Source organism: Arachis stenosperma, chromosome 6 (assembly GCF_014773155.1).
Source record: "Arachis stenosperma cultivar V10309 chromosome 6, arast.V10309.gnm1.PFL2, whole genome shotgun sequence".
Lineage (NCBI taxonomy): Eukaryota > Viridiplantae > Streptophyta > Magnoliopsida > Fabales > Fabaceae > Arachis > Arachis stenosperma.
In genome coordinates, this window is record NC_080382.1 from 45,750,724 (window position 1) to 45,772,933 (window position 22,210).

General features: G+C 48.0%; 59 non-coding genes across 59 annotated transcripts; all 59 read right to left on the reverse strand.

The window, feature by feature from the left end:
• Positions 1 to 1,526: 1,526 nt before the first annotated feature.
• LOC130939045 (5S ribosomal RNA) lies at positions 1,527 to 1,645 on the reverse strand. The gene has a single exon (XR_009070177.1). It is a non-coding gene; the product is annotated as a 5S ribosomal RNA (ribosomal RNA).
• A 199-nt stretch (positions 1,646 to 1,844) lies between these two features.
• Positions 1,845 to 1,963, reverse strand: LOC130938845 (5S ribosomal RNA). The gene has a single exon (XR_009069989.1). It is a non-coding gene; the product is annotated as a 5S ribosomal RNA (ribosomal RNA).
• Positions 1,964 to 2,142: 179 nt separating this feature from the next.
• On the reverse strand, positions 2,143 to 2,261 carry LOC130938733 (5S ribosomal RNA). The gene has a single exon (XR_009069884.1). It is a non-coding gene; the product is annotated as a 5S ribosomal RNA (ribosomal RNA).
• Positions 2,262 to 2,450: 189 nt separating this feature from the next.
• LOC130938790 (5S ribosomal RNA) lies at positions 2,451 to 2,569 on the reverse strand. Its single transcript, XR_009069937.1, has one exon. It is a non-coding gene; the product is annotated as a 5S ribosomal RNA (ribosomal RNA).
• Positions 2,570 to 2,757: 188 nt separating this feature from the next.
• Positions 2,758 to 2,876, reverse strand: LOC130937984 (5S ribosomal RNA). The gene has a single exon (XR_009069170.1). It is a non-coding gene; the product is annotated as a 5S ribosomal RNA (ribosomal RNA).
• A 185-nt stretch (positions 2,877 to 3,061) lies between these two features.
• On the reverse strand, positions 3,062 to 3,180 carry LOC130938746 (5S ribosomal RNA). The gene has a single exon (XR_009069896.1). It is a non-coding gene; the product is annotated as a 5S ribosomal RNA (ribosomal RNA).
• A 184-nt stretch (positions 3,181 to 3,364) lies between these two features.
• Positions 3,365 to 3,483, reverse strand: LOC130938817 (5S ribosomal RNA). The gene has a single exon (XR_009069962.1). It is a non-coding gene; the product is annotated as a 5S ribosomal RNA (ribosomal RNA).
• Positions 3,484 to 3,693: 210 nt separating this feature from the next.
• On the reverse strand, positions 3,694 to 3,812 carry LOC130938913 (5S ribosomal RNA). Its single transcript, XR_009070052.1, has one exon. It is a non-coding gene; the product is annotated as a 5S ribosomal RNA (ribosomal RNA).
• Positions 3,813 to 3,994: 182 nt separating this feature from the next.
• Positions 3,995 to 4,113, reverse strand: LOC130938776 (5S ribosomal RNA). Its single transcript, XR_009069924.1, has one exon. It is a non-coding gene; the product is annotated as a 5S ribosomal RNA (ribosomal RNA).
• A 185-nt stretch (positions 4,114 to 4,298) lies between these two features.
• Positions 4,299 to 4,417, reverse strand: LOC130937580 (5S ribosomal RNA). The gene has a single exon (XR_009068793.1). It is a non-coding gene; the product is annotated as a 5S ribosomal RNA (ribosomal RNA).
• A 179-nt stretch (positions 4,418 to 4,596) lies between these two features.
• LOC130938825 (5S ribosomal RNA) lies at positions 4,597 to 4,715 on the reverse strand. Its single transcript, XR_009069970.1, has one exon. It is a non-coding gene; the product is annotated as a 5S ribosomal RNA (ribosomal RNA).
• A 184-nt stretch (positions 4,716 to 4,899) lies between these two features.
• LOC130938416 (5S ribosomal RNA) lies at positions 4,900 to 5,018 on the reverse strand. Its single transcript, XR_009069583.1, has one exon. It is a non-coding gene; the product is annotated as a 5S ribosomal RNA (ribosomal RNA).
• Positions 5,019 to 5,200: 182 nt separating this feature from the next.
• Positions 5,201 to 5,319, reverse strand: LOC130938781 (5S ribosomal RNA). The gene has a single exon (XR_009069929.1). It is a non-coding gene; the product is annotated as a 5S ribosomal RNA (ribosomal RNA).
• A 185-nt stretch (positions 5,320 to 5,504) lies between these two features.
• LOC130937276 (5S ribosomal RNA) lies at positions 5,505 to 5,623 on the reverse strand. The gene has a single exon (XR_009068499.1). It is a non-coding gene; the product is annotated as a 5S ribosomal RNA (ribosomal RNA).
• A 178-nt stretch (positions 5,624 to 5,801) lies between these two features.
• Positions 5,802 to 5,920, reverse strand: LOC130937651 (5S ribosomal RNA). Its single transcript, XR_009068860.1, has one exon. It is a non-coding gene; the product is annotated as a 5S ribosomal RNA (ribosomal RNA).
• Positions 5,921 to 6,104: 184 nt separating this feature from the next.
• Positions 6,105 to 6,223, reverse strand: LOC130938985 (5S ribosomal RNA). Its single transcript, XR_009070120.1, has one exon. It is a non-coding gene; the product is annotated as a 5S ribosomal RNA (ribosomal RNA).
• A 188-nt stretch (positions 6,224 to 6,411) lies between these two features.
• On the reverse strand, positions 6,412 to 6,530 carry LOC130938785 (5S ribosomal RNA). Its single transcript, XR_009069932.1, has one exon. It is a non-coding gene; the product is annotated as a 5S ribosomal RNA (ribosomal RNA).
• A 178-nt stretch (positions 6,531 to 6,708) lies between these two features.
• Positions 6,709 to 6,827, reverse strand: LOC130937664 (5S ribosomal RNA). Its single transcript, XR_009068871.1, has one exon. It is a non-coding gene; the product is annotated as a 5S ribosomal RNA (ribosomal RNA).
• Positions 6,828 to 7,009: 182 nt separating this feature from the next.
• LOC130938986 (5S ribosomal RNA) lies at positions 7,010 to 7,128 on the reverse strand. Its single transcript, XR_009070121.1, has one exon. It is a non-coding gene; the product is annotated as a 5S ribosomal RNA (ribosomal RNA).
• A 192-nt stretch (positions 7,129 to 7,320) lies between these two features.
• LOC130938786 (5S ribosomal RNA) lies at positions 7,321 to 7,439 on the reverse strand. Its single transcript, XR_009069933.1, has one exon. It is a non-coding gene; the product is annotated as a 5S ribosomal RNA (ribosomal RNA).
• Positions 7,440 to 7,622: 183 nt separating this feature from the next.
• LOC130938219 (5S ribosomal RNA) lies at positions 7,623 to 7,741 on the reverse strand. The gene has a single exon (XR_009069393.1). It is a non-coding gene; the product is annotated as a 5S ribosomal RNA (ribosomal RNA).
• A 185-nt stretch (positions 7,742 to 7,926) lies between these two features.
• On the reverse strand, positions 7,927 to 8,045 carry LOC130938793 (5S ribosomal RNA). The gene has a single exon (XR_009069940.1). It is a non-coding gene; the product is annotated as a 5S ribosomal RNA (ribosomal RNA).
• Positions 8,046 to 8,232: 187 nt separating this feature from the next.
• Positions 8,233 to 8,351, reverse strand: LOC130937782 (5S ribosomal RNA). Its single transcript, XR_009068982.1, has one exon. It is a non-coding gene; the product is annotated as a 5S ribosomal RNA (ribosomal RNA).
• A 182-nt stretch (positions 8,352 to 8,533) lies between these two features.
• Positions 8,534 to 8,652, reverse strand: LOC130938231 (5S ribosomal RNA). The gene has a single exon (XR_009069404.1). It is a non-coding gene; the product is annotated as a 5S ribosomal RNA (ribosomal RNA).
• A 186-nt stretch (positions 8,653 to 8,838) lies between these two features.
• On the reverse strand, positions 8,839 to 8,957 carry LOC130938820 (5S ribosomal RNA). Its single transcript, XR_009069965.1, has one exon. It is a non-coding gene; the product is annotated as a 5S ribosomal RNA (ribosomal RNA).
• A 189-nt stretch (positions 8,958 to 9,146) lies between these two features.
• On the reverse strand, positions 9,147 to 9,265 carry LOC130937111 (5S ribosomal RNA). Its single transcript, XR_009068344.1, has one exon. It is a non-coding gene; the product is annotated as a 5S ribosomal RNA (ribosomal RNA).
• A 180-nt stretch (positions 9,266 to 9,445) lies between these two features.
• LOC130938799 (5S ribosomal RNA) lies at positions 9,446 to 9,564 on the reverse strand. The gene has a single exon (XR_009069946.1). It is a non-coding gene; the product is annotated as a 5S ribosomal RNA (ribosomal RNA).
• Positions 9,565 to 9,747: 183 nt separating this feature from the next.
• LOC130938915 (5S ribosomal RNA) lies at positions 9,748 to 9,866 on the reverse strand. The gene has a single exon (XR_009070054.1). It is a non-coding gene; the product is annotated as a 5S ribosomal RNA (ribosomal RNA).
• A 203-nt stretch (positions 9,867 to 10,069) lies between these two features.
• LOC130936872 (5S ribosomal RNA) lies at positions 10,070 to 10,188 on the reverse strand. The gene has a single exon (XR_009068189.1). It is a non-coding gene; the product is annotated as a 5S ribosomal RNA (ribosomal RNA).
• Positions 10,189 to 10,385: 197 nt separating this feature from the next.
• On the reverse strand, positions 10,386 to 10,504 carry LOC130938993 (5S ribosomal RNA). Its single transcript, XR_009070127.1, has one exon. It is a non-coding gene; the product is annotated as a 5S ribosomal RNA (ribosomal RNA).
• Positions 10,505 to 10,694: 190 nt separating this feature from the next.
• On the reverse strand, positions 10,695 to 10,813 carry LOC130938911 (5S ribosomal RNA). Its single transcript, XR_009070051.1, has one exon. It is a non-coding gene; the product is annotated as a 5S ribosomal RNA (ribosomal RNA).
• A 185-nt stretch (positions 10,814 to 10,998) lies between these two features.
• LOC130938126 (5S ribosomal RNA) lies at positions 10,999 to 11,117 on the reverse strand. The gene has a single exon (XR_009069304.1). It is a non-coding gene; the product is annotated as a 5S ribosomal RNA (ribosomal RNA).
• A 180-nt stretch (positions 11,118 to 11,297) lies between these two features.
• Positions 11,298 to 11,416, reverse strand: LOC130937369 (5S ribosomal RNA). Its single transcript, XR_009068590.1, has one exon. It is a non-coding gene; the product is annotated as a 5S ribosomal RNA (ribosomal RNA).
• Positions 11,417 to 11,608: 192 nt separating this feature from the next.
• On the reverse strand, positions 11,609 to 11,727 carry LOC130938936 (5S ribosomal RNA). Its single transcript, XR_009070074.1, has one exon. It is a non-coding gene; the product is annotated as a 5S ribosomal RNA (ribosomal RNA).
• Positions 11,728 to 11,912: 185 nt separating this feature from the next.
• On the reverse strand, positions 11,913 to 12,031 carry LOC130938842 (5S ribosomal RNA). Its single transcript, XR_009069986.1, has one exon. It is a non-coding gene; the product is annotated as a 5S ribosomal RNA (ribosomal RNA).
• A 181-nt stretch (positions 12,032 to 12,212) lies between these two features.
• LOC130938358 (5S ribosomal RNA) lies at positions 12,213 to 12,331 on the reverse strand. The gene has a single exon (XR_009069527.1). It is a non-coding gene; the product is annotated as a 5S ribosomal RNA (ribosomal RNA).
• Positions 12,332 to 12,668: 337 nt separating this feature from the next.
• Positions 12,669 to 12,787, reverse strand: LOC130938870 (5S ribosomal RNA). Its single transcript, XR_009070012.1, has one exon. It is a non-coding gene; the product is annotated as a 5S ribosomal RNA (ribosomal RNA).
• A 179-nt stretch (positions 12,788 to 12,966) lies between these two features.
• LOC130937239 (5S ribosomal RNA) lies at positions 12,967 to 13,085 on the reverse strand. The gene has a single exon (XR_009068465.1). It is a non-coding gene; the product is annotated as a 5S ribosomal RNA (ribosomal RNA).
• Positions 13,086 to 13,271: 186 nt separating this feature from the next.
• Positions 13,272 to 13,390, reverse strand: LOC130937180 (5S ribosomal RNA). The gene has a single exon (XR_009068409.1). It is a non-coding gene; the product is annotated as a 5S ribosomal RNA (ribosomal RNA).
• A 186-nt stretch (positions 13,391 to 13,576) lies between these two features.
• Positions 13,577 to 13,695, reverse strand: LOC130937842 (5S ribosomal RNA). Its single transcript, XR_009069037.1, has one exon. It is a non-coding gene; the product is annotated as a 5S ribosomal RNA (ribosomal RNA).
• Positions 13,696 to 13,877: 182 nt separating this feature from the next.
• LOC130938055 (5S ribosomal RNA) lies at positions 13,878 to 13,996 on the reverse strand. The gene has a single exon (XR_009069237.1). It is a non-coding gene; the product is annotated as a 5S ribosomal RNA (ribosomal RNA).
• Positions 13,997 to 14,181: 185 nt separating this feature from the next.
• LOC130937345 (5S ribosomal RNA) lies at positions 14,182 to 14,300 on the reverse strand. The gene has a single exon (XR_009068567.1). It is a non-coding gene; the product is annotated as a 5S ribosomal RNA (ribosomal RNA).
• Positions 14,301 to 14,486: 186 nt separating this feature from the next.
• Positions 14,487 to 14,605, reverse strand: LOC130938980 (5S ribosomal RNA). The gene has a single exon (XR_009070115.1). It is a non-coding gene; the product is annotated as a 5S ribosomal RNA (ribosomal RNA).
• Positions 14,606 to 14,789: 184 nt separating this feature from the next.
• On the reverse strand, positions 14,790 to 14,908 carry LOC130937030 (5S ribosomal RNA). The gene has a single exon (XR_009068268.1). It is a non-coding gene; the product is annotated as a 5S ribosomal RNA (ribosomal RNA).
• A 180-nt stretch (positions 14,909 to 15,088) lies between these two features.
• Positions 15,089 to 15,207, reverse strand: LOC130938711 (5S ribosomal RNA). Its single transcript, XR_009069863.1, has one exon. It is a non-coding gene; the product is annotated as a 5S ribosomal RNA (ribosomal RNA).
• A 184-nt stretch (positions 15,208 to 15,391) lies between these two features.
• Positions 15,392 to 15,510, reverse strand: LOC130938955 (5S ribosomal RNA). Its single transcript, XR_009070092.1, has one exon. It is a non-coding gene; the product is annotated as a 5S ribosomal RNA (ribosomal RNA).
• Positions 15,511 to 15,695: 185 nt separating this feature from the next.
• LOC130938783 (5S ribosomal RNA) lies at positions 15,696 to 15,814 on the reverse strand. Its single transcript, XR_009069931.1, has one exon. It is a non-coding gene; the product is annotated as a 5S ribosomal RNA (ribosomal RNA).
• Positions 15,815 to 15,995: 181 nt separating this feature from the next.
• Positions 15,996 to 16,114, reverse strand: LOC130938751 (5S ribosomal RNA). Its single transcript, XR_009069901.1, has one exon. It is a non-coding gene; the product is annotated as a 5S ribosomal RNA (ribosomal RNA).
• A 188-nt stretch (positions 16,115 to 16,302) lies between these two features.
• Positions 16,303 to 16,421, reverse strand: LOC130938964 (5S ribosomal RNA). Its single transcript, XR_009070100.1, has one exon. It is a non-coding gene; the product is annotated as a 5S ribosomal RNA (ribosomal RNA).
• A 183-nt stretch (positions 16,422 to 16,604) lies between these two features.
• Positions 16,605 to 16,723, reverse strand: LOC130938802 (5S ribosomal RNA). Its single transcript, XR_009069948.1, has one exon. It is a non-coding gene; the product is annotated as a 5S ribosomal RNA (ribosomal RNA).
• Positions 16,724 to 16,912: 189 nt separating this feature from the next.
• LOC130937889 (5S ribosomal RNA) lies at positions 16,913 to 17,031 on the reverse strand. Its single transcript, XR_009069082.1, has one exon. It is a non-coding gene; the product is annotated as a 5S ribosomal RNA (ribosomal RNA).
• A 191-nt stretch (positions 17,032 to 17,222) lies between these two features.
• LOC130937191 (5S ribosomal RNA) lies at positions 17,223 to 17,341 on the reverse strand. The gene has a single exon (XR_009068421.1). It is a non-coding gene; the product is annotated as a 5S ribosomal RNA (ribosomal RNA).
• Positions 17,342 to 17,521: 180 nt separating this feature from the next.
• Positions 17,522 to 17,640, reverse strand: LOC130938818 (5S ribosomal RNA). Its single transcript, XR_009069963.1, has one exon. It is a non-coding gene; the product is annotated as a 5S ribosomal RNA (ribosomal RNA).
• A 185-nt stretch (positions 17,641 to 17,825) lies between these two features.
• Positions 17,826 to 17,944, reverse strand: LOC130937568 (5S ribosomal RNA). Its single transcript, XR_009068782.1, has one exon. It is a non-coding gene; the product is annotated as a 5S ribosomal RNA (ribosomal RNA).
• A 181-nt stretch (positions 17,945 to 18,125) lies between these two features.
• Positions 18,126 to 18,244, reverse strand: LOC130939047 (5S ribosomal RNA). Its single transcript, XR_009070179.1, has one exon. It is a non-coding gene; the product is annotated as a 5S ribosomal RNA (ribosomal RNA).
• Positions 18,245 to 18,438: 194 nt separating this feature from the next.
• LOC130938846 (5S ribosomal RNA) lies at positions 18,439 to 18,557 on the reverse strand. Its single transcript, XR_009069990.1, has one exon. It is a non-coding gene; the product is annotated as a 5S ribosomal RNA (ribosomal RNA).
• A 179-nt stretch (positions 18,558 to 18,736) lies between these two features.
• On the reverse strand, positions 18,737 to 18,855 carry LOC130937747 (5S ribosomal RNA). Its single transcript, XR_009068949.1, has one exon. It is a non-coding gene; the product is annotated as a 5S ribosomal RNA (ribosomal RNA).
• Positions 18,856 to 19,047: 192 nt separating this feature from the next.
• On the reverse strand, positions 19,048 to 19,166 carry LOC130938946 (5S ribosomal RNA). The gene has a single exon (XR_009070083.1). It is a non-coding gene; the product is annotated as a 5S ribosomal RNA (ribosomal RNA).
• A 184-nt stretch (positions 19,167 to 19,350) lies between these two features.
• LOC130938875 (5S ribosomal RNA) lies at positions 19,351 to 19,469 on the reverse strand. The gene has a single exon (XR_009070017.1). It is a non-coding gene; the product is annotated as a 5S ribosomal RNA (ribosomal RNA).
• Between the last annotated feature and the right edge of the window lie 2,741 nt (positions 19,470 to 22,210).

Consider the following 22,210-nt stretch of genomic DNA (forward strand, 5'->3'; position numbering starts at 1 on the left):
CTAATCCTAATGCTCCCTAGTGGAGCTCGCCTACTCACAAATATGAAAATGATGCCTTATATAGGCTTTACAAAATGAAAATGAAAATGAAATTAAAAACAAATTACAATTAAATGAAATTCCTATTTTATCTATTTCTTGTGCCTTTGAGTGATGATCATGGGCCCTTGCTCTTGATGGAATTGGGTTGATAGAGGCCTTGGTTGATTGCTCTTGGAGTTTGAGGAGGAACCGAAGTGAACCGGGTTTGAATTTGCAAAAGCTTGAGTAAAAGTTTGAGTAAAAGTTTGAGGCAAACTTTTACTCCAACTTTTCACATCAGCCACCCTCTTTTGCTGATACCAACGTTGGGGCAAAAGTTTGGGGTCTAACTTTTGCTCCAACGTTGGCCTCCCTTATGCACATTTATGGCGCCAACTTTGTCCTCTTGTCATGTTGCCAATTTTATGCCCAATATAGACTATCATATATGGTTGGAAAGCTCTAAATGTCAGCTTTCTAACCCACTTGGAATCACTTCAATTGGACATCTACAACTCAAGTTATGATCATTTGAAGAGGGCATGGTTGCTGGCTTTGGTGTGCAGCGTTTGAGGTAAAGTTTGCCTCAAACGTTGGTGAAAAAGCCAGTTCTGGAGGCTCAAACGTATTGTCCACCCCATACTATTATATATTGTTGGAAAGCCCTGAATGTCTACTTTCCATTTCCGTTGGAAGCGCATCAATTGGAGCTCTACAGCTCGAGTTATACTCCGTTGAAGGTGCAGAGGTCAGTTGGCCTCACTGCAGGTTGCCACCATGTTCGTTTATGCACATTGCGGGGCAGTTTTCTCCCTCAATTTTAGTGTCCACCATGCAGTGCCATATATGCTTGGAAAGCTCTTGATTCCTACTTTCCAATGCTTCTTGAATCACCTCATTTGGAGCACTGTAGCTCAAGTTATTCTTGTTGGAAGTATACCCCTTCAAGCTGTTGTGGTGTGTGGCGCCAACATTAGCCCAAAAGTTAGAGGCTAACGTTGGCGCAAACTTTTTGCTCCCATGGTGTGTTTTTCATGCCAACGTTAGCCAAAAAGTTAGGGGCTAACGTTGGCTCAAACTTTTCACCCAAAAGTTTGCCCAAAAGTTTGAGGCAAACTTTTGGTCAAGCTTTTTGTCCTCTCCTCCTAGCCATTCCTTCTTGCTTCAACCTTTCTCCAAGCTTTCTTCACCTATCATTAATCAACCAAACACATCAAAGCTATGCTCAAAATCATGAGATATTCATTCTTTCATAATATGTGATAATTATAGCATAAAACCTCATGAAATAGCATGAATTCACACATGGTTGATTAAATCAAAGGAAGCATGAAAATCTACCAAATTGGCTTGCTTATGGCTCAAGAAAGTGCATAAAACCTATTGAAAACAAAGAAAAAAGCATAGAAAAACATGACATGGTGACATGTCATCACAACACCAAACTTAAACCTTGCTTGTCCCCAAGCAAGAAAAGAATCATCAACGACGTAAAAAAAAAAAAAGAGGTGCAACACGAAGACTTTCCAGGAGGTCACCCATCCTAGTACTACTCTCGTCCAAGCACACTTAATTGCGGTGTTCTGATGGGATCCGGTGGATTAGTGCTGGTATGATCGCACCTATTAAAGTTTGCACACACAATTTTCTTAACCATGCGGCGCGAGAGAGCATAACACTATCCGCGAATCCTTGCGGGTACTGTAGGTGCATGCCGAGGATGAGGCCATTGCGGCTCGCCCTTAGGTGTCCTACTCGGGATAGTGTCATTTAGAGAATGAGGGACCGCACGACGTAAAAAAAAATAAAAAAAAAATAAAAAAGAGGTGCAACACGAGGACTTTCAAGGAGGTCACCCATCCTAGAACTACTCTCACCCAAGCACGCTTAACTGCGGAGTTCTGATGGGATCCGGTGCATTAGTGCTGGTATGATCGCACCTATTATAGTTCGCACACACAATTTTCTTAACCATGTGGAGCGAGAGAGCATAACACTATCGGCGAAGCCTTGCAGGTACTGTAGGTGCCTGCCGAGGATGAGGCCATTGCGGCTCGCCCTTAGGTGTCCTACTCGGGATAGCGTCATTTAGAGAATGAGGGTCGGCACGACGTAAAAAAAAAGGTGCAACACGAGGACTTCCCATGAGGTCACCCATCCTAGTAGTACTCTCGCCCAAGCACGCTTAACTACGGAGTTCTGATGGGATCCGGTGCATTAGTACTAGTATGATTGCACCTATTATAGTTCGCACACACAATTTTCTTAACCATGCGGCTCGAGAGAGCATAACACTATCCGCGAAACCTTGCGGGTACTGTAGGTGCATGTCGAGGATGAGGCCATTGCGGCTCGCCCTTAGGTGTGCTACACGGGATAGCGTCATTTAGAGAATGAGGATCGGCACGACGTAAAAAAAAAAAAAAAAAGAGGTGCAACACAAGGACTTCCCAAGAGGTCACCCATCCTATTACTACTCACGCCCAAGCACGCTTAACTGCGGAGTTCTGATGGAATCCGGTGCAATAGTGCTGGTATGATCGCACCTATTATAGTTCGCACACACAATTTTCTTAACCATGCGGCGCGAGAGAGCATAATACTATCCGCGAAGCCTTGCGGGGACTGTAGGTGTATGCCGAGGATGAGGCCATTGCGGCTCGCCCTTAGGTGTCTTACTCGGGATAGCGTCATTTAGAGAATGAGGGTCAGCACGACGTAAAAAAAAAAAAAAAAGAGGTGCAACACGAGGACTTTCCAGGAGGTCACCCATCCTAGTACTACTCTCGCCCAAGCACGCTTAACTACGGAGCTCTGATGGGATCCGGTGCATTAGTGCTGGTATGATCGCACCTATTATAGTTCGCACACACAATTTTCTTAACCATGCGGCGCGAGAGAGCATAACACTATCCGCGAAGACTTGCGGGTACTGTAGGTGCCTGCCGAGGATGAGGCCATTGCTGCTCGCCCTTAGGTATCCTACTCGGGATAACGTCATTTAGAGAATGAGGGTCGGCACGACGTAAAAAAAAAAAAAGAGGTGCAACACGAGGACTTCCCAGGAGGTCACCCATCCTAGTACTACTCTCACCCAAGCACGCTTAACTACGGAGTTCTGATGGGATTCAGTGCATTAGTGCTGGTATGATCGCACCTATTATAGTTCGCACACACAATTTTCTTAACCTTGCGGCACGAGAGAGCATAACACTATCCGCGATGCCTTGCGGGTACTATAGGTGCCTGCCGAAGATGAGGCCATTGCGGCTCGACCTTAGGTGTCTTACTCGGGATAGCGTCATTTAGAGAATGAGGGTCAGCACGACGTAAAAAAAAAAAACAGGTGCAACACGAAGACTTTCCAGGAGGTCACCCATCCTAGTACTACTCTCGTCCAAGCACGCTTAACTGCGGAGTTCTGATGGGATCCGGTGGATTAGTGCTGGTATGATCGCACCTATTAAAGTTTGCACACACAATTTTCTTAACCATGCGGCGCGAGAGAGCATAACACTATCCGCGAAGCCTTGCGGGTACTGTAGGTGCATGCCGAGGATGAGGCCATTGCGGCTCGCCCTTAGGTGTCCTACTCGGGATAGTGTCATTTAGAGAATGAGGGAAGGCACGACGTAAAAAAAAAAAAAAAAAAAAAAAAAAAAAAAAAAAAAAGAGGTGCAACACGAGGACTTTCAAGGAGGTCACCCATCCTAGAACTACTCTCACCCAAGCACGCTTAACTGCGGAGTTCTGATGGGATCCGGTGGATTAGTGCTGGTATGATCGCACCTATTATAGTTCGCACACACAATTTTCTTAACCATGTAGCGCGAGAGAGCATAACACTATCGGCGAAGCCTTGCAGGTACTGTAGGTGCCTGCCGAGGATGAGGCCATTGCGGATCGCCCTTAGGTGTCTTACTCGGGATAGCGTCATTTAGAGAATGAGGGTCGGCACGACGTAAAAAAAAAAAAGGTGCAACACGAGAACTACCCAAAAGGTCACCCATCCTAGCACTACTCTCGCCCGAGCACGCTTAACTACGGAGTTCTGATGGGATCCGGTGCATTAGTGCTGGTATGATCGCACCTATTGTAGTTCGCAACACAATTTTCTTAACCATGCGGCGCGAGAGAGCATAACACTATCCGTGAAGCCTTGCGGGTACTGTAGGTGCATGCCGAGAATGAGGCCATTGCGGCTCGCCCTTAGGTGTCCTACTCGAAATAGCGTCATTTAGAGAATGAGGGTCGGCACGACGTAAAAAAAAAATAAAGAGGTGCAACACGAGAACTTCCCAAGAGGTCACCCATCCTAGTACTACTCTCGCCCAAGCACGCTTAACTGTGGAGTTCTGATGGGATCCGGTGGATTAGTGCTGGTATGATCGCACCTAGTATAGTTCGCACACACAATTTTCTTAACCATGCGGCGCGAGAGAGCATAACACTATCCGTGAAGCCTTGCGGGTAATGTAGGTGCCTGCCGAGGATAAGGCCATTGCGGCTCGCCCTTAGGTGTCCTACTCGGGATAGCGTCATTTAGAGAATGAGGGTCGGCACGACGTAAAAAAAACGGTGCAACACGAGAACTACCCAAGAGGTCACCCATCCTAGCACTACTCTCGCCCGAGCACGCTTAACTACGGAGTTCTGATGGGATCCGGTGCATTAGTGCTGGTATGATCGCACCTATTGTAGTTCACAACACAATTTTCTTAACCATGCGGCGCGAGAGAGCATAAAACTATCCGCGAAGCCTTGCGGGTACTGTAGGTGCATGCCGAGAATGTGGCCATTGCGGCTCGCCCTTAGGTGTCCTACTCGGGATAGCGTCATTTAGAGAATGAGGGTCGGCACGACGTAAAAAAAAATAAAGAGGTGCAACACGAGAACTTTCCAGGAGGTCACCCATCCTAGTACTACTCTCGCCCAAGCACGCTTAACTGTGGAGTTCTGATGGGATCCGGTGGATTAGTGCTGGTATGATCGCACCTAGTATAGTTCGCACACACAATTTTCTTAACCATGCGGCGCGAGAGAGCATAACACTATCCGCGAAGCCTTGCGGGTACTGTAGGTGCCTGCCGAGGATAAGGCCATTGCGGCTCGCCCTTAGTTGTCCTACTCGGGATAGCATCATTTAGAGAATGAGGGTCGCCACGACGTAAAAAAAAAAAAGGTGCAACACGAGAACTACCCAAGAGGTCGCCCATCCTAGCACTACTCTCGCCCGAGCACGCTTAACTACGGAGTTCTGATGGGATCCGGTGCATTAGTGCTGGTATGATCGCACCTATTATAGTTCGCAACGCAATTTTCTTAACCATGCGGCGCGAGAGAGCATAACACTATCCGCGAAGCCTTGCGGGTACTGTAGGTGCATGCCGAGAATGAGGCCATTGCGGCTCGCCCTTAGGTGTCCTACTCGGGATAGCGTCATTTAGAGAATGAGGGTCGGCACGACGTAAAAAAAAAATAAAGAGGTGCAACACGAGAACTTCCCAGGAGGTCACCCATCCTAGTACTACTCTCGCCCAAGCACGCTTAACTGTGGAGTTCTGATGGGATCCGGTGGATTAGTGCTGGTATGATCGCACCTAGTATAGTTCGCACACACAATTTTCTTAACCATGCGGCGCGAGAGAGCATAACACTATCCGCGAAGCCTTGCGGGTACTGTAGGTACCTGGCGAGGATAAGGCAATTACGGCTCGCCCTTAGGTGTCCTACTCTGGATAGCGTCATTTAGAGAATGAGAGTCGGCACGACGTAAAAAAAAGGTGCAACACGTGGACTTCCCAGGAGGTCACCCATCCTAGTACTACTCTTGCCCAAGCACGTTTAACTGCGGAGTTCTGATGGGATCCGGTGCATTAGTGCTGGTATGATCGCACCTATTAAAGATCGCACACACAATTTTCTTAACCATGTGGTGCGAGAGAGCATAACACTATCGGCGAAGCCTTGCAGGTACTGTAGGTGCCTGCCGAGGATGAGCCCATTGCGGCTCGCCCTTAGGTATCCTACTCGGGATAGCGTCATTTAGAGAATGACGGTCGGCACGACGTAAAAAAAAAAAAAAGGTGCAACACGAGGACTTCCCATGAGGTAACCCATCCTAGTATTACTCTCGCCCAAGCGCGCTTAACTACGGAGTTTTGATGGGATCTGGTGCATTAGTGCTGGTATGATCGCACCTATTATAGTTCGCACACACAATTTTGTTAACCATGCGGAGCGAGAGAGCATAACACTATCCGTGAAGCCTTGCCGGTACTGTAGGTGCCAGCCGAGGATGAGGCCATTGCGGCTCGCCCTTAGGTGGCCTACTCGGGATAGCGTCATTTAGAGAATGAGGGTCGGCACGACGTAAAAAAAAAAAAAAAAGAGGTGCAACACGAGGACTTCCCAAGAGGTCACCAATCCTAGTACTACTCTCGCCCAAGCACGCTTAACTGTGGAGTTCTGATGGGATCCGGTGGATTAGTGCTGGTATGATCGCACCTAGTATAGTTCGCACACACAATTTTCTTAACCATGCGGCGCGAGAGAGCATAACACTATCCGCGAAGCCTTGCGGGTACTGTAGGTGCCTGCCGAGGATAAGGCAATTGCGGCTCGCCCTTAGGTGTCCTACTCTGGATAGCGTCATTTAGAGAATGAGAGTCGGCACGACGTAAAAAAAAGGTGCAACACGTGGACTTCCCAGGAGGTCACCCATCCTAGTACTACTCTTGCCCAAGCACGTTTAACTGCGGAGTTCTGATGGGATCCGGTGCATTAGTGCTGGTATGATCGCACCTATTAAAGATCGCACACACAATTTTCTTAACCATGTGGCGCGAGAGAGCATAACACTATCGGCGAAGCCTTGCAGGTACTGTAGGTGCCTGCCGAGGATGAGCCCATTGCGGCTCGCCCTTAGGTATCCTACTCGGGATAGCGTCATTTAGAGAATGACGGTCGGCACGACGTAAAAAAAAAAAAGGTGCAACACGAGGACTTCCCATGAGGTAACCCATCCTAGTATTACTCTCGCCCAAGCGCGCTTAACTACGGAGTTTTGATGGGATCTGGTGCATTAGTGCTGGTATGATCGCACCTATTATAGTTCGCACACACAATTTTCTTAACCATGCGGAGCGAGAGAGCATAACACTATCCGCGAAGCCTTGCCGGTACTGTAGGTGCCAGCCGAGGATGAGGCCATTGCGGCTCGCCCTTAGGTGGCCTACTCGGGATAGCGTCATTTAGAGAATGAGGGTCGGCACGACGTAAAAAAAAAAAAAAAAAAAAGAGGTGCAACACGAGGACTTCCCAAGAGGTCACCAATCCTAGTACTACTCTCGCCCAAGCACGCTTAACTGTGGAGTTCTGATGGGATCCGGTGGATTAGTGCTGGTATGATCGCACCTAGTATAGTTCGCACACACAATTTTCTTAACCATGCGGCGCGAGAGAGCATAACACTATCCGCGAAGCCTTGCGGGTACTGTAGGTGCCTGCCGAGGATAAGGCCATTGCGGCTCGCCCTTAGGTGTCCTACTCGAGATAGCGTCATTTAGAGAATGAGGGTCGGCACGACGTAAAAAAAAAAAAAGGTGCAACACGAGGACTTCCCAGGAGGTCACCAATCCTAGTACTACTCTCGCCCAAGCACGCTTAACTACGGAGTTCTGATGGGATCCGGTGCATTAGTGCTGGTATCGTCGCACCTATTATTGTTCGCAAACACAATTTTCTTAACCATGCGGCGCGAGAGAGCATAACACTATCCGCGAAGCCTTGCGGGTACTGTAGGTGCCAGCCGAGGATGAGGCCATTGCGGACCGCCCTTAGGTGGCCTACTCGGGATAGCGTCATTTAGAGAATGAGGGTCGGCACGACGTAAAAAAAAAAAAAGAGGTGCAACACGAGGACTTCCCAGGGGGTCACCCATCCTAGTACTACTCTCGCCCAAGCACCCTTAACTGTGAAGTTCTGATGGGATCCGGTGGATTAGTGCTGGTATTATCGCACCTAGTATAGTTTGCACACACAATTTTCTTAACCATGCGGCGTGAGAGGGCATAACACTATCCGCGAAGCCTTGCGGGTACTGTAGGTGCCAGCCGAGGATGAGGCCATTGCTGCTCGCCCTTAGGTGGCCTACTCGGGATAGCGTCATTTAGAGAATGAGGGTCGGCACGACGTAAAAAAAAAAAAAAAGAGGTGCAACACGAGGACTTCCCAAGAGGTCACCCATCCTAGTACTACTCTCGCCCAAGCACGCTTAACTGTGGAGTTCTGATGGGATCCGGTGGATTAGTGCTGGTATGATCGCACCTAGTATAGTTCGCACACACAATTTTCTTAACCATGCGGCGCGAGGGAGCATAACACTATCCGCGAAGCCTTGCGGGTACTGTAGGTGCCTGCCGAGGATAAGGCCATTTTGGCTCGCCCTTAGGTGTCCTACTCGAGATAGCGTCATTTAGAGAATGAGGGTCGGCACGACGTAAAAAAAAAAAAGGTGCAACACGAGGACTTCCCAGGAGGTCACCAATCCTAGTACTACTCTCGCCCAAGCACGCTTAACTACGGAGTTCTGATGGGATCCGGTGCATTAGTGCTGGTATCGTCGCACCTATTATTGTTCGCAAACACAATTTTCTTAACCATGCGGCGCGAGAGAGCATAACACTATCCGCGAAGCCTTGCGGGTACTGTAGGTGCCAGCCGAGGATGAGGCCATTGCGGACCGCCCTTAGGTGGCCTACTCGGGATAGCGTCATTTAGAGAATGAGGGTCGGCACGACGTAAAAAAAAAAAAAAGAGGTGCAACACGAGGACTTCCCAGGGGGTCACCCATCCTAGTACTACTCTCACCCAAGCACCCTTAACTGTGAAGTTCTGATGGGATCCGGTGGATTAGTGCTGGTATGATCGCACCTAGTATAGTTTGCACACACAATTTTCTTAACCATGCGGCGTGAGAGGGCATAACACTATCCGCGAAGCCTTGCGGGTACTGTAGGTGCCAGCCGAGGATGAGGCCATTGCTGCTCGCCCTTAGGTGGCCTACTCGGGATAGCGTCATTTAGAGAATGAGGGTCGGCACGACGTAAAAAAAAAAAAAAAAAGAGGTGCAACACGAGGACTTCCCAAGAGGTCACCCATCCTAGTACTACTCTCGCCCAAGCACGCTTAACTGTGGAGTTCTGATGGGATCCGGTGCATTAGTGCTGGTATGATCGCACCTATTATAGTTCGCACACACAATTTTCTTAACCATGCGGTGCGAGAGAGCATAACACCATCCGCGAGGCCTTGCGGGTACTGTAGGTCCCAGCTGAGGATGAGGCCATTGCGGCTCGCCCTTAGGTGGCCTACTCGGCATAGCGTCATTTAGAGAATGAGGGTCGGCACGACGTAAAAAAAAAAGGTGCAACAGGAGGACTTCCCAGGAGGTCACCCATCCTAGTACTACTCTCACCCAAGCACGCTTAACTGCAGAGTCCTGATGGGATCCGGTGCATTAGTGCTGGTATGATCGCACCTATTATAGTTCGCACACACAATTTTCTTAACAATGTGGCGCGAGAGAGCATAACACTATCGGCGAAGCCTTGCGGGTACTGTAGGTGCCTGCCGAGGATGAGGCCATTGCTGCTCGCCCTTAGGTATCCTACTCGGGATAACGTCATTTAGAGAATGAGGGTCGGCACGACGTAAAAAAAAAAAGAGGTGCAACACGAAGACTTTCCAGGAGGTCACCCATCCTAGTACTACGCTCGTCCAAGCACACTTAACTGCGGAGTTCGGATGGGATCCGATGTATTAGTGCTGGTATGATCGCACCTATTATAGTTTGCACACTCAATTTTCTTAACCATGCGGCGCGAGAGAGCATAACACTATCCGCGAAGCCTTGCGGGTACTGTAGGTGCATGCCGAGGATGAGGCCATTGCGGCTCGCCCTTAGGTGTCCTACTCGGCCCTTAGGTGTCCTACTCGGGATAGTGTCATTTAGAGAATGAGGGACGGCACGACGTAAAAAAAAAAAGAGGTGCAACACGAGGACTTTCAAGGAGGTCACCCATCCTAGAACTACTCTAACCCAAGCACGCTTAACTGAGGAGTTCTGATGGGATCCGGTGCATTAGTGCTGGTATGATCGCACCTATTATAGTTCGCACACACAATTTTCTTAACCATGTGGCGCGAGAGAGCATAACACTATCGGCGAAGCCTTGCAGGTACTGTAGGTGCCTGCTGAGGATGAGGCCATTGCGGATCGCCCATAGGTGTCCTACTCGGGATAGCGTCATTTAGAGAATGAGGGACGGCACGACGTAAAAAAAAAAAAAAAAAAAAAAAAAGAGGTGCAACACGAGGACTTTCCAGGAGGTCACCTATCCTAGCACTACTCTCGCCCGAGCACGCTTAACTGCGGAGTTCTGATGGGATCCGAGGCATTAGTGCTGGTATGATCGCACCTATTATAGTTCGCACACACAATTTTCTTAACCTTGCGGCACGAGAGAGCATAACACTATCCGCGAAGCCTTGCGGGTACTATAGGTGCCTGCCGAAGATGAGGCCATTGCGGCTCGCCCTTAGGTGTCCTACTCGGGATAGCGTCATTTAGAGAATGAGGGTCGGCACGACGTAAAAAAAAAAAAAAAAAAGAGGTGCAACACGAAGACTTTCCAGGAGGTCACCTATCCTAGCACTACTCTCGCCCGAGCACGCTTAACTACGGAGTTCTGATGGGATCCGGTGCATTAGTGCTGGTATGATCGCACCTATTATAGTTCGCAACACAATTTTCTTAACCATGCGGCGCGAGAGAGCATAACACTATCCGCGCAGCCTTGCGTGTACTGTAGGTGCATGCCGAGGATGAGGCCATTGCGGCTCGCCCTTAGGTGTCCTACTCGGGATAGCGTCATTTAGAGAATGAGGGTCGGCACGACGTAAAAAAAAAAAAAAGAGGTGCAACACGAGGACTTCCCAGGAGGTCAGCCATCATAGTACTACTCTCGCCCAAGCACGCTTAACGGCGGAGTTCTGATGGGATCCGGTGCATTAGTGCTGGTATGATCGCACCTATTATAGTTCGCACACACAATTTTCTTAAACATGTGGCGCGAGAGAGCATAACACTATCGGTGAAGCCTTGCAGGTACTGTAGGTGCCTGCCGAGGATGAGGCCATTGCGGCTCGCCCTTAGGTGTCCTACTCAAGATAGCGTCATTTAGAGAATGAGGGTCGGCACGACGTAAAAAAAAAAGGTGCAACACGAGGACTTCCCATGAGGTAACCCATCCTAGTACTATTCTCGCCCAAGCACGCTTAACTACGGAGTTCTGATGGGATCCGGTGCATTAGTGCTGGTATGATCGCACCTATTATAGTTTGCACACACAATTTTCTTAACCATGCGGCGCGAGAGAGCATAACACTATCCGCGAAGTCTTGCGGGTACTGTAGGTGCATGCCGAGGATGAGGCCATTGCGGCTCGCCCTTAGGTGTCCTACTCGGGATAGTGTCATTTAGAGAATGAGGGACGGCACGACGTAAAAAAAAAAAAAAAAAAAAGAGGTGCAACACGAGGACTTTCAAGGAGGTCACCCATCCTAGAACTACTCTCACCCAAGCACGCTTAACTGCGGAGTTCTGATGGGATCCGGGGCATTAGTGCTGGTATGATCGCACCTATTATAGTTCGCAACACAATTTTCTTAACCATGCGGCGCGAGAGAGCATAACACTATCCGCGCAGCCTTGCGTGTACTGTAGGTGCATGCCGAGGATGAGGCCATTGCGGCTCGCCCTTAGGTGTCCTACTCGGGATAGCGTCATTTAGAGAATGAGGGTCGGCACGACGTAAAAAAAAAAAAAAGAGGTGCAACACGAGGACTTCCCAGGAGGTCACCCATCATAGTACTACTCTCGCCCAAGCACGTTTAACTGCGGAGTTCTGATGGGATCCGGTGCATTAGTGCTGGTATGATCGCACCTATTATAGTTCGCACACACAATTTTCTTAAACATGTGGCGCGAGAGAGCATAACACTATCGGCGAAGCCTTGCAGGAACTGTAGGTGCCTGCCGAGGATGAGGCCATTGCGGCTCGCCCTTAGGTGTCCTACTCAAGATAGCGTCATTTAGAGAATGAGGGTCGGCACGACGTAAAAAAAAAAAGGTGCAACACGAGGACTTCCCATGAGGTAACCCATCCTAGTACTACTCTCGCCCAAGCACGCTTAACTACGGAGTTCTGATGGGATCCGGTGCATTAGTGTTGGTATGATCGCACCTATTATAGTTTGCACACACAATTTTCTTAACCATGCGGCGCGAGAGAGCATAACACTATCCGCGAAGCCTTGCGGGTACAGTAGGTGCATGCCAAGGATGAGGCCATTGCGGAGTTCTGATGGGATCCGGTGCATTTGAGCTGGTATGATCGCACCTATTATAGTTCGCAAGACAATTTTCTTAACCATGCGGCGCGAGAGAGCATAACATTATCCGCGAAGCCTTGCGGGTACTGTAGGTGCATGCCGAGGATGAGGCCATTGCGGCTCGCCCTTAGGTGTCCTACTCGGGATAGCGTCATTTAGAGAATGAGAGTCGGCACGACGTAAAAAAAAAAAAGGTGCAACACGAGGACTTTCAAGGAGGTCACCCATCCTAGAACTACTCTCACCCAAGCACGCTTAACTGCGGAGTTCTGATGGGATCCGGTGCATTAGTGCTGGTATGATCGCACCTATTATAGTTCGCACACACAATTTTCTTAACCATGTGGCGCGAGAGAGCATAACACTATCGGTGAAGCCTTGCAGGTACTGTAGGTGCCTGCCGAGGATGAGGCCATTGCGGCTCGCCCTTAGGTGTCCTACTCGGGATAGCGTCATTTAAAGAATGAGGGTCGGCACGACGTAAAAAAAAAGGTGCAACACGAGGACTTCCCATGAGGTCACCCATCCTAGTACTACTCTCGCCCAAGCACGCTTAACTATGGAGTTCTGATGGGATCCGGTGCATTAGTGCTGGTATGATCGCACCTATTATAGTTCGCACACACAATTTTCTTAACCATGCGGCGCGAGAGAGCATAGCACTATCCGCGAAGCCTTGCGGGTACTGTAGGTGCCAGCCGAGGATGAGGCCATTGCGGCTCGCCCTTAGGTGTCTTACTCGGGATAGCGTCATTTAGAGAATGAGGGTCGGCACGACGTAAAAAATAAAAAAAGAGGTGCAACACGAGGACTTTCCAGGAGGTCACCCATCCTAGTACTACTCTCGCCCAAGCACGCTTAACTACGGAGTTCTGATGGGATCCGGTGCATTAGTGCTGGTATGATCGCACCTATTATAGTTCGCACACACAATTTTCTTAACCATGCGGCGCGAGAGAGCATAACACTATCGGCGAAGCCTTGCAGGTACTGTAGGTGCCTGCCGAGGATGAGGCCATTGCGGCTCGCCCTTAGGTGTCCTATTCGGGATAGCGTCATTTAGAGAATGAGGGTCGGCACGACATAAAAAATAAAAAAAGAGGTGCAACACGAGGACTTTCCAGGAGGTCACCCATCCTAGTACTACTCTCGCCCAAGCACGCTTAACTACGGAGTTCTGATGGGATCCGGTGCATTAGTGCTGGTATGATCGCACATATTATAGTTCGCACACACAATTTTCTTAACCATTCGGCGCGAGAGAGCATAGCACTATCCGCGAAGCCTTGCGGGTACTGTAGGTGCCAGCCGAGGATGAGGCCATTGCGGCTCGCCCTTAGGTGTCTTACTCGGGATAGCGTCATTTAGAGAATGAGGGTCGGCACGACGTAAAAAAAAAAGAGGTGCAACACGAGGACTTTCGAGGAGGTCACCCATCCTAGTACTACTCTCGCCCAAGCACGCTTAACTACGGAGTTCTGATGGGATCCGGTGCATTAGTGCTGGTATGATCGCACCTATTATAGTTCGCACACACAATTTTCTTAACCATGCGGCGCGAGAGAGCATAACACTATCCGCGAAGTCTTGCGGGTACTGTAGGTGCATGCCGAGGATGAGGCCATTGCGGCTCGCCCTTAGGTGTCCTACTCGGGATAGCGTCATTTAGAGAATGACGGTCGGCACGACGTAAAAAAAAAAAAAGAGGTGCAACACAAGGACTTCCCAGGAGGTCACCCATCCTAGTACTACTCACGCCCAAGCACGCTTAACTGCGGAGTTCTGATGGGATCCGGTGCATTAGTGCTGGTGTGATCGCACCTATTATAGTTCGCAAACACAATTTTCTTAACCATGCGGCGCGAGAGAGCATAACACTATCCGCGAAGCCTTGCGGGTACTGTAGGTGCCAGCCGAGGATGAGGCCATTGCGGCTCGCCCTTAGGTGGCCTACTCGGGATAGCGTCATTTAGAGAATGAGGGTCGGCACGACGTAAAAAAAAAAAAAAGAGGTGCAACACGAGGACATCCCAGGAGGTCACCCATCCTAGTACTACTCTCGCCCAAGCACGCTTAACTGTGAAGTTCTGATGGGATCCGGTGGATTAGTGCTGGTATGATCGTACCTAGTATAGATTGCACACACAATTTTCTTAACCATGCGGCGTGAGAGAGCATAACACTATCCGCGAAGCCTTGCAGGTACCGTAGGTGCTAGCCGAGGATTAGGCCATTGCTGCTCGCCCTTAGGTGGCCTACTCGGGATTGCGTCATTTAGAGAATGAGGGTCGGCACGACGTAAAAAAAAAAAAGAGATGCAACACGAGGACTTCCCAAGAGGTCACCCATCCTAGTACTACTCTCGCCCAAGCACGCTTAACTGTGGAGTTCTGATGGGATCCAGTGCATTAGTGCTGGTATGATCGCACCTATTATAGTTCGCACACACAATTTTCTTAACCATGCTGTGCGAGAGAGCATAACACTATCCGCGAAGCCTTGCGGGTACTGTAGGTGCCAGCCGAGGATGAGGCCATTGTGACTCGCCCTTAGGTGGCCTACTCGGGATAGCGTCATTTAGAGAATGAGGGTCGGCATGATGTAAAAAAAAAAGGTGCAACACGAGGACTTCCCAGGAGGTCAGCCATCCTAGTACTACTCTCGCCCAAGCACGCTTAAGTGCGGAGTTCTGATGGGATCCGGTGCATTAGTGCTGGTATGATCGCACCTATTATAGTTTGCAAACACAATTTTCTTAACCATGCGGTGCGAGAGAGCATAACACTATCCGCGAAGCCTTGCGGGTACTGTAGGTGCCAGCCGAGGATGAGGCCATTGCGGCTCGCCCTTACGTGGCCTACTCGGGATAGCGTCATTTAGAGAATGAGGGTCGGCACGACGTAAAAAAAAAAAAGAGGTGCAACACGAGGACATCCCAGGAGGTCACCCATCCTAGTACTACTCTCGCCCATGCACGCTTAACTGTGAAGTTCTGATGGGATCCGGTGGATTAGTGCTAGTATGATCGCACCTAGTATAGTTTGCACACATAATTTTCTTAACCATGCGGCGTAAGAGAGCATAACACTATCCGCGAAGCCTTGCGGGTACCGTAGGTGCCAGCCGAGGATGAGGCCATTGCTGCTCGCCCTTAGTTGGCCTACTCGGGATTGCGTCATTTAGAGAATGAGGGTCGGCACGGCGTAAAAAAAAAAAAAGAGGTGCAACACGAGGACTTCCCAAGAGGTCACCCATCCTAGTACTACTCTCGCCCAAGCACGCTTAACTGTGGAGTTCTGATGGGATCCAGTGCATTAGTGCTGGTATGATCGCACCTATTATAGTTCGCACACACAATTTTCTTAAGTATGCTGCGCGAGAGAGCATAACACTATCCGCGAAACCTTGCGGGTACTGTAGGTGCCAGCCGAGGATGAGGCCATTGCCACTCGCCCTTAGGTGGCCTACTCGGGATAGCGTCATTTAGAGAATGAGGGTCGGCACGACGTAAAAAAAAAAAGGTACAACACGAGGACTTCCCAGGAGGTCAGCCATCCTAGTACTACTCTCGCCCAAGCACGCTTAACTACGGAGTTCTGACGGGATCCGGTGGATTAGTGCTGGTATGATCGCACCTATTATAGTTTGCACACACAATTTTCTTAACCATGCGGCGCGAGAGAGCATAACACTATCCGCGAAGCCTTGCGGGTACTGTAGGGGCATGCCGAGGATGAGGCCATTGCGGCTCGCCCTTAGGTGTCCTACTCGGGATAGTGTCATTTAGAGAATGAGGGTCGGCACGACGTAAAAAAAAAAAAAAAAGAGGTGCAACACGAGGACTTTTAAGGAGGTCAACCATCCTAGAACTACTCTCACCCAAGCACGCTTAACTGCGGAGTTCTGATGGGATCCGGTGCATTAGTGCTGGTATGATCGCACCTATTATAGTTCGCACACACAAATTTCTTAACCATGTGGCGCGAGAGAGCATAACACTATCGGCGAAGCCTTGCAGGTACTGTAGGTGCCTGCCGAGGATGAGGCCATTGCGGCTCGCCCTTAGGTGTCCTATTCGGGATAGCGTCATTTAGAGAATGAGGGTCGGCACGACGTAAAAAAAAAAAAAGGTGCAACACGAGGACTTCCCATGAGGTCACCCATCCTAGTAGTACTCTCGCCCAAGCACGCTTAACTACGGAGTTCTGATGGGATCCGGTGCATTAGTATTGGTATGATTGCACCTATTATAGTTCGCACACACAATTTTCTTAACCATGCGGCTCGAGAGAGCATAACACTATCTGCGAAACCTTGCGGGTACTGTAGGTGCATGCCGAGGATGAGGCCATTGCGGCTCGCCCTTAGGTGTGCTACTCGGGATAGCGTCATTTAGAGAATGAGGGTCGGCACGACGTAAAAAAAAAAAAAAAAAGAGGTGCAACACAAGGACTTCCCAGGAGGTCACCCATCCTAGTACTACTCACGCCCAAGCACGCTTAACTGCGGAGTTCTGATGGAATCCGGTGCATTAATGCTGGTATGATCGCACCTATTATAGTTTGCACACACAATTTTCTTAACCATGCGGCGCGAGAGAGCATAACACTATCCGCGAAGCCTTGCGGGTACTGTAGGTGTATGCCGAGGATGAGGCCATTGCGGCTTGCCCTTAGGTGTCTTACTCGGGATAGCGTCATTTAGAGAATGAGGGTCAGCACGACGTAAAAAAAAAAAAAAAAAAAGAGGTGCAACACGAGGACTTTCCAGGAGGTCACCCATCCTAGTACTACTCTCGCCCAAGCACGCTTAACTACGGAGTTCTGATGGGATCCGGTGCATTAGTGCTGGTATGATCGCACCTATTATAGTTCGCACACACAATTTTCTTAACCATGCGACGCAATAGAGAAAAATACTATCCGCGAAGCCTTGCGGGTACTGTAGGTGAATGCCGCGGATAGGCCATTGCGGCTCGCCCTTAGGTGTCCTACTCGGGATAGCGTCATTTAGAGAATGAGGGTCGGCACGACGTAAAAAAAAAGAGGGGCAACACAAGGACTTCCCTGGAGGTCACCCATCCTAGTACTACTAACGCCCAAGCACGCTTAACTGCGGAGTTCTGATGGGATCCGGTGCATTAGTGCTGGTATGATCGCACCTATTATAGTTCGCAAACACAATTTTCTTAACCATGCGGCGCGAGAGAGCATAACACTATCCGCGAAGACTTGCAGGTACTGTAGGTGCCTGCCGAGGATGAGGCCATTGCTGCTCGCCCTTAGGTATCCTACTCGGGATAACGTCATTTAGAGAATGAGAGTCGGCACGACGTAAAAAAAAAAAAAGAGGTGCAACACGAGGACTTCCCAGGAGGTCACCCATCCTAGTACTACTCTCGCCCAAGCACGCTTAACTGCGGAGTTCTGATGGGATTCGGTGCATTAGTGCTGGTATGATCGCACCTATTATAGTTCGCACACACAATTTTCTTAACCTTAGGGCACGAGAGAGCATAACACTATCCGCGAAACCTTGCGGGTACTATAGGTGCCTGCCGAAGATGAGGCCATTGCGGCTCGCCCTTAGGTGTCTTACTCGGGATAGCGTCATTTAGAGAATGAGGGTCAGCACGACGTAAAAAAAAAGAGGTGCAACACGAAGACTTTCCAGGAGGTCACCTATCCTAGTACTACTCTCGTCCAAGCACGCTTAACTGCGGAGTTTTGATGGTATCCGGTGGATTAGTGCTGGTATGATCGCACCTATTAAAGTTTGCACACACAATTTTCTTAACCATGCGGCGCGAGGGGCATAACACTATCCGCGAAGCCTTGCGGGTACTGTAGGTGCATGCCGAGGATGAGGCCATTGCGGCTCGCCCTTAGGTGTCCTACTCGGGATAGTGTCATTTAGAGAATGAGGGACGGCACGACGTAAAAAAAAAAAAAAAAAAAAAGAGAGGTGCAACACGAGGACTTTCAAGGAGGTCACCCATCCTAGAACTACTCTCACCCAAGCACGCTTAACTGCGGAGTTCTGATGGGATCCGGTGCATTAGTGCTGGTATGATCGCACCTATTATAGTTCGCACACACAATTTTCTTAACCATGTGGTGCGAGAGAGCATAACACTATCGGCGAAGCCTTGCAGGTACTGTAGGTGCCTGCCGAGGATGAGGCCATTGCGGCTCGCCCTTAGGTGTCCTACTCGGGATAGCGTCATTTAGAGAATGAGGGTCGGCACGACGTAAAAAAAAAGGTGCAACACGAGGACTTCCCATGAGGTCACCCATCCTAGAACTACTCTCGCCCAAGCACGCTTAACTACGGAGTTCTGATGGGATCCGGTGCATTAGTGCTGGTATGATCGCACCTATTATAGTTCGCACACACAATTTTCTTAACCATGCGCCTCGAGAGAGCATAACACTATCCGCGAAGCCTTGCGGGTACTGTAGGTGCATGCCGAGGATGAGGCCATTGCGGCTCGCCCTTAGGTGTCCTACTCGGGATAGCGTCATTTAGAGAATGAGGGTCGGCACGACGTAAAAAAAAAAAAAAAGAAAAAAGGTGCAACACGAGGACTACCCAAGATGTCACCCATCCTAGCACTACTCTCGCCCGAGCACGCTTAACTACGGAGTTCTGATGGGATCCGGTGCATTAGTGCTGGTATGATCGCACCTATTATAGTTCGCAACACAATTTTCTTAACCATGCGGCGCGAGAGAGCATAACACTATCCGCGAAGCCTTGCGGGTACTGTAGGTGCATGCCGAGAATGAGGCCATTGCGGCTCGCCCTTAGGTGTCCTACTCGGGATAGCGTCATTTAGAGAATGAGGGTCGGCACGACGTAAAAAAAAATAAAGAGGTGCAACACGAGAACTTCCCAGGAGGTCACCCATCTTAGTACTACTCTAGCCCAAGCACGCTTAACTGTGGACTTCTGATGGGATCCGGTGGATTAGTGCTGGTATGATCGCACCTAGTATAGTTCGCACACACAATTTTCTTAACCATGCGGCGCGAGAGAGCATAACACTATCCACGAAGCCTTGCGGGTATGATGTGCAGAAAACGATCCGACACAAAACTCACCGGCAAGTGCACCGGGTCGCATCAAGTAATAAAAACTCACGGGAGTGAGGTCGATCCCACAGGGATTGAAGGATTGAGCAATTTCGGTTTAGTGGTTGATTTAGTCAAGCGAATAAAGATTTGGTTGTGTGATTTGTGATTTGCAGAAATTAAATTGCATTAAAAGTAAAGGGAATGTGTAAATTGCATGAAATTAAAGAGGGCAAGAAATTAAAGTGCTGAATCTTAAAGAACAAGAAATTAAATGGCTAAAACTTAGAATGCAAGAAATGTAGATTGCGGAATCTTAAAGTGCAAGGAATGTAAACGGCTGGAATTGTAAAGGGGATTGGGGATTGGATTTGCTGAATTTAAACAAGGAAAATTAAATTGCATCAAACAGAAGAGTAAAAGAGGGTTTGGGTTGAATCGGATCTGAAGCAAAACAAGTAAATGAACATGAAAAGCAAAAACAGAATGTAAACTTTGGAATTAGATCTCCGGACCCAGAGACTAGAAAACCAAGTCTAGATCTCAATGCCTTCCTAGATCTAACAAGAACAATTGCAAGGGAAATGTAAATTGCAAAGAAAGTAGATGAAGAGCAATTAACCGTAACTGAAATTCAATTAAGCAGTAAATAAACAGAGAGATCCAAGGATGAGATTGAAACAGAATTTCTTCAATTCTCCAACCCAAGATCCAAGACAATTGTAATTGAAATTGAAAGCAATAAAACTAAGAGGAAGAGAAATGGATTCTCCTTCCCCGAGACTAAGAAATTAAAGATCACTCAATACCAAAGGCTCTCCGAAAACTATTCTAAAAACTAAAAGGGAAAGCTCCCTATGAGAACTAAAAAGAAAAGCTCCCGAATAACTTGAATTCTATCCTATTTATACACTTTCTTCAAATGATCTTCAAGCCTTGAGTTGGGCCTTTGCTCTTGGTGGAATTGGGTTGAGAGAGGCCTTGGTTGATTGCTCTTGGAGTTTGGAGAGGAACCAAAGTGAACCAAGTGAACCGGGTTTGAATGTTGCAAAAGTTTGAGTAAAAGTTTGAGGCAAACTTTTACTCCAACTTTTCATATCAGCCTCCATGTTTTTGCTGATACCAACGTTGGTGCAAAAGTTAGGGGTCTAACTTTTGCTCCAACGTTGGCCTTCCTTAGTGCACTTATGGCGCCAACGTTAGCCCAAAAGTTAGAGGCTAACGTTGGCGCAAACTTTTGGTGGCCAGGGAGTGATTTTCATGCGCCAACGTTAGCCCAAAAGTTAGGGGCTAACGTTGGGGCAAACTTTTCACCCAAAAGTTTGTGCAAAAGTTTGAGGCTAACTTTTGGTCCAGCTTTTTTCTTCCTGGTTCATTTTCACTTATTCCAAAAGTTTGAGCTAAAGTTTGAGGCAAACTTTTGCTCAAACTTTTTGTCCTCTCTTCCTCCTAGCCATTCCTTCTTGCTTCAACCTTTCTCCAAGCCTTCTTCACCTATCATTAATCAACCAAACACATCAAAGCTATGCTCAAAATCATGAGATATTCATTCTTTCACAATATGTAACAAATATAGCATAAAACCTCATGAAATTGCATTAATTCATCTATGGTTGATTCAATCAAAGGAAGCATGAAAATCTGCCCAAATTGGCTTGCTTAGACCTCAAGAAAGTGCATAATTCAAGTGAAAACAAAAGAAAAAGACTAGTGAAACTAGGCTAAGATGACTTGTCATCACAACACCAAACTTAAAGCTTGCTTGTCCCCAAGCAAGAAATGAATTATTAAGAAGAAAGAATGAAATGGAAGAGGATGTTCATGCTAGCAGAGTATTATTGGTAATTCATGGGGTTTTGTGTGGATATGCAAACACTCACTTCTTATTGACTCTTAGGCCTAGAAAGTCTCCTTCAAGCTTCAAGTACCATACTGCTATGACCTCTCATTATTCCTTTATCCTTGGCTATTACTTTGTTCAAAAGCTTTATTTGAGTGTCATGTGTAGCAAGTTCATTTTCTTTTCTGTATACTTGACACATTATTCACCATGGACACTTGGCTTACATTCCTTCTTAAAACATTGATGCCCAGCACCTCTTTGGGTTACTAAATGCCTTGTAGTTAGGTTGCTCTTGATAGTGGACTTTCAGCTGATGATTCCGGATTAGTTAATCCAAGTCACCAAGTGTTGATGCACTCCAAAGAGCTTACTAATCCAAGCAGATCCTAGTACAAAGACACCACAGGCATATATTTTAAGGTTCAAGCTATTGGTGTCCAACTTTGTTTCTTTTTGTTTCCTTTTTTTTTTTCTGCCACTTTTTGGCTATCTCTTTTCTTTCTTTCTTTTTGTTTTTTTTTTCTTTCTAACCAAGGAATTTTTTTTTATTTAATTGAGATTCATAGACAGTAGGCCACTCTATTCTTAGAAGGAGATATCCTAGCTCTTTATTCACTAAAAGTGAGCTATTATACAATCACACACATACCACCACTTACTTTTATTATACTTCTATCTGACAGAGACTATCTTACTTCACATTCAAACATTTCTTTTATTGAATTAAAGATGCAGGGGGCAAAACATGCTTTTAGTCAAGTGGAAGTAAACACACAAGCACATACTTAAACTAGCTTACTTATTTTAAGATAAACAA